Source organism: Heteronotia binoei, chromosome 6 (genome assembly GCF_032191835.1).
Source record: "Heteronotia binoei isolate CCM8104 ecotype False Entrance Well chromosome 6, APGP_CSIRO_Hbin_v1, whole genome shotgun sequence".
NCBI classification, from domain to species: Eukaryota; Metazoa; Chordata; class Lepidosauria; order Squamata; family Gekkonidae; genus Heteronotia; species Heteronotia binoei.
Genome location: NC_083228.1, coordinates 146,969,906 through 146,975,091, shown reverse-complemented (window position 1 = coordinate 146,975,091; position 5,186 = coordinate 146,969,906).

The window sequence follows — 5,186 nt, the reverse complement described above, 5'->3', positions numbered from 1 at the left end:
ATTGTTCCGCATGGGATGATGCATGAATCAAACTATTGCACAGCAATGCATCATTTTGAGGCCTCTCTGGATACTTGCCCGGGGGCAACTGAGGCCAGTGTTGTGGCTATCACCCCTAACCAGAGATGGTGTCCTGGGCAGAGGCAAGGATGGGGAGGAGAGCCAGCAAGCCAGACATGTTCAGGTGCTCACACAGATTCCAGAGTTCTGTCTCAGAAGTCCACAGACCAAAAGTGCACCAGCCAAAGAGTTGTTACCAGAAAGGGTAAACCAGAGAGTGTAGCCCGGAAGTCCAAGGGTCCTGCGCAAGCTTGAGAGTCACAAAGCTGAAGTCAAAGTCCAAGGTCAAACAAAGGAAGTGTCAGGTGTTGTGGTCACAAAGTCTAAGAGGATGACTTGTTGCTTCCACAACATGCAGGCTCCCACCAATTCCACCGTTGAACAACTCTTGCTGTTAAAAAGTTTCCCCTAATATCCAGCATGTACGTTCCCTCCCTTAATTTAAATAATAATAATAATAAATTTTATTTGTACCCCGCCCTCCCCCGCCGAAGCAGGCTCAGGGCGGCTAACAACACAATGACCAATGGTACATTAATAAATAAAACAATAATAAACAACATATTGACCAATGGTACATTAATAAAACAATTACATTAAGAACATTAAAATTAAGCATTAATTTAACCTTAAATACCAGTTAGAACATTAATTAAAAAACTATAACATTATCATTGACGCTATTCTAGTTAGTGCTAATGGCGGATTTTCTTTGTTGTAAAATTGTACTTCAGCTGTTCATAAAAGCTAATTTAAAAAGGGTGGTCTTGCAGGCCCTGCGGAACTGATCAAGGTTCCGCAGGGCCCGCACCTCCTCTGGGAGTTGGTTCCAGAGATATGGGGCTGCAGCCGAGAAGGCCCGTGAGCGGGTTTTCTGTAGTTTAACTTCTCTTGGCCCAGGGGTAGTCAGTCTGTTTTTTCCTACTGACCTCAGTGCTCTCGGGCTCATACGGGGAGAGACGGTCCTTCAGGTAGGCCGGTCCTCGGCCATATAGGGCTTTAAAGGTAATAACCAGCACTTCGTACTGGACCCGGTATACAATCGGTAACCAGTGCAGCTCGCGTAGCCCCGGCCGTACATGTTCCCATCGTGGGAGACCAAGCAGCAGCCTGGCCGCCGCGTTCTGCACTAGTTGTAACTTCCGGGTCCGGCACAGAGGCAGCCCCATGTAGAGGGCGTTACAGTAGTCCAATTGTGAGGTGACCATCACATGGATCAGCGTTGCTAGGTCCCGACGCTCCAGGAAAGGGGCCAACTGCTTCACCCGCCTCAGATGGAAGAATGCTGACTTGGCAGTGGCTGTTATCTGGGCCTCCATTGATAATTAAGGTTCCAGCAGGACACCCAGACTCTTCACCCGCTGCGCCGCCTTTAGCTGCACACCGTCGAAGGTCGGGAGGGATATAAACCTATTATTACAAGTCCTCTCCTCTGCTGCCAAAAGAAACAGCTCCCCACCTTTTCCTAAGTGACAGTCCTTGAAATACTTAAAGAGAGCAATCACGTCCCCCCTCAACCTCCTCTTCTCGAGACTGAAGATTCCCAAGTCCCTCAGCCTTTCTTAATGACGTGACCCTCCCCTGCTGCATCAGGGCTGGGTGGTGGCTCTGGATCAGCTGCTGGTGGTGAGTCTTGGTCAGCCTGCAGCTCATCAGCCTCTTTCCTGGCTTCTGCTGAGAGCCAGCCATGCGTGGCTCCCCATCTCCTGAGGAGTCCTCCTCCCATGAAGATTTCATGCTGTGGTCAGGCTAGGCCAGAACAGAGATACTCAAAAAGACGCTGGAAGGGGCTAGATTCTGATTTCTCTTTTCCTAATCCCGGCCCTTCTAGAACATAGAAAGATTTATGAAGGATGTAAAACCGAGACATCACTAAACAGTGCAGTTTCTACAGCTCAGCAACAGAAAATCATGAAAAGCTCACTGTTCTATCTTACACATGAAATACCTGGTATTAGATAGCACCTCTTGTTGTGAAAGCAACGCCACCCCAGAGTCGGAAACGACTGATGCTTGCACAGGGGACCTTTCCTTTCCTTTCCTTTCCTTTCCTTTCCTTTCCTTTCCTTTCCTTTCCTTTCCTTTCCTTTCCTTTCCTTTCCTTTCCTTTCCTTTCCTTTCCTTTCCTTTCCTTTCCTTTCCTTTCCTTTCCTTTCCTTGTTAATACATAAGTATTCCAACTATAGCCTAAATCAGGGGTGGGAAACATGCGGCCTGGGGGCTGATTCAGGCCCTCAGAGGGCTCTTATAAGGCCCCCGAGCAACTGGCTGTCATCTGCTTCCCTCTCCCCATCTCTTGCTTCCTTCTGCATCACAGCTTGCCTTGCCAGGCTTGCTCAGTTGCACAGGAACTATAGATCAAAGTCTCTGTTTTCTCCTCTGGCTGAGGCTCCTCCCTTGGGGAGGAAGGTGAGAGGGAGGGCTTAGTTTGCCAGGCTCTCTCAACTGCACAATTGGCAAGACCTTGGAGATTGTAGTTTAATTGTGTGCTAAAATATCGGACTCTTGCCATGCTCTGTGTGAAAGCTGGTCAAAGCTTCTAGTGAAACGGGGGGATATAAAGCACTACCTCATCACTGTGTTCAAGACTGCTGTGTGCAGGATTTATCTGCTGTACTAGACAACTTGGGATTTGGAACACTACATGGTTTCCTCAGGAGCTGCTGGACCGTGGATTCCTGTAAAGTTGAAGGACTCTTGGTTGGAATTTAAGACTTATCTTTATTTCTGTCCTTCCTCTGCATTCAACATGGGTGTTCTGTACACCAGGGTGTGTTAATATAGGATATTTTGCATGAGAGTGTTTCTGATTATACAATTTGTTTATTTATATTTCGTTGTTTCCTTTTTTGAGGCTGGTTGTCACAGAACCTTAGGGTTTACAAAGTGCTGGTTATTACCTTTAAAGCCCTATATGGTCGAGGACCCGCCTACCTGAAGGACCGTCTCTCCCCATATGAACCCCAGAGAGCACTGAGGTCAGCTGGGAAGAACCAGCTGACTATCCCCGGGCCGAAGGAGGCAAAATAAAGAACACCCGCACATGAGCCTTCTCCATTGCAGCTCTGCACCTATGGAACCAGCTCCCGGAAGAAGCGCGGGCCCTGCAGAGCCTCGAACAATTCCGCAGGGCCTGCAAGACCTTCCTTTTTGGGATGGCCTTCACCTAACTGAACAAATAACTGAACGATTGCTAAGTCGCCTTAAGTGATTCTGCCATAGTATTTACACCTAACAGAGTAGCACTAGGATTGTTAATTTTAATTGGAATGTTTTTAAGTGATTATGATTTTCAAACCTGCTGTATAATTATTGTATGATCGATGTTGTTAGCCGCCTTGAGCCTGCTTCAGCGGGGAGGGCAAGATATAAATAAAATATTATTATTATTATTATTATTATTATTATTATTATTATTAACCCTCTCTTCCTTCTATTGGCTGAGGCTCCTCCCCCTCCTGGCCCCTGGGGAAGGAAGGAAAGAGCCAGAGCTTCCTTTGCCCACTTCCCTGGATCACATGGGAGAGATACAAAGAAAGCACCTATAAGACCAATGAGTGCTAACGTTTTAAGTGTGTTTTATTTTAAGGTTTTTTTTTAACAAAAATCTTTAATTGTGTTTGTCGGTGTCCTTTATAACATTTATATCTCTGCTACCTAATCTTAAATAGGTACAACAAATGGCTCGGCCCAACAAGGTCTCATTTATGTCAGATCCGGCCCTCATAACAAATGAATTTGACACACCTGGCCTAAATTATTCTACAAAAAAATCACAATGAAGCAAGAAAATATCAAAGCACACCAGCACGGCACAAGCAATAAAGTTTGCCTGGCTTCCCTCTCGTATATACTAGTATTATACTTTATACCGCCCCAGAGACAGGCAGTCCAAATTACCCAATCAAGGGTCCTCCCTGGTGGAACTTTCCAGAGGTTGTCAGCACCCTCCCCATCCCCCTTCCCTCTTGGTTACACAATGGGATACAGGTTCTCAGTTACCATAATAACCGCAGTCCTGACTCCACCTTGAAAAAGATAAGGATGAGCTGCAGGGAGAGTCAAGTCATGAACCAGGCCACTTAATTATCACATTAACCCTTGAGGGGAACTAGGGTGCCTTGCCTCACAGATGTGTCCTCCTTATATTTGTTGGGATTGTGGGCTATGATCTCGACTATGGTTTATCCTTCCAGAAGAATTTGTACTTTTGAATTTCCTTCCTTCCCCATATAAGAATGATTTCTCTCTCTCCCCCTCCTCCCCCAAAAGAAGACAGAAGTATAAGAGAGGCTTTACTGGAGAAAGACAGCATCCTCACATCCAGAGAAAGGCTGGAGAATTTCTCAAGGGGATCCCAAGAACACATTTCCTTTCCGAGTGAGTTGGCTGAGAGTGAGTATCCTGCACGGTTATGTCAAGGGAACAGTCAAGGAACAGCCATGCAGCTTTTTTGCTTCACTTCCGAGCAATGTTTCGTTTGGTACAGTCATGCAGCCCGTTGGGTAAGGAGGGAGTGAGGTCTTCTGGGGACTGGGATTTGGAGAATTAGGAACTCCTTCTGAGCAAGAACTCTGTAATAAGCTTTTCGTCCTCCAGCGTGCTATTTCAGGTTGTGCAAATAGGTTTCTCTGTTTTATTTAGCATTACAACGCCGCTGGCTGGGGGAGAATCCAGTGCTGTGTTCACAGGGCCCCTCCCTTCTAACTACACAAGTTTGATCTCAAAGTTTTCTTTCCTGTGCTGCCGTATGGAACAGCAGCGTGTTCATTGTTGCAGTGAGTCTTTTGGGGAAAGCCGTTCAGTTGGCTCTGGGGGTTCCTGGTTCTTTCTGATAAAACCCCAGGCTTCTGCCTTGTTCCCTGCGGGGGGGGGGGGGGGAGTTTCCTTTATTGCAGCAAGGGGCACTGCTGGATGAGTCTCCACATCTCCTGGGATATCCAGCCAGCCAGCCAGCAAGACCCTAGCATCTGGTTTATTTAGCATTACAACTCCGCTGGCTGGGGGAGAATCCAGTGCTCTGTTCACAGGGCCCCTCCCTTCTAACTAGACAAGTTTTCTTTCCTGTGCTGCCGTGCGGAACAGCAGCGTATTCATTGTTGCAGTGAGTCTTTTGGGGAAAGCCC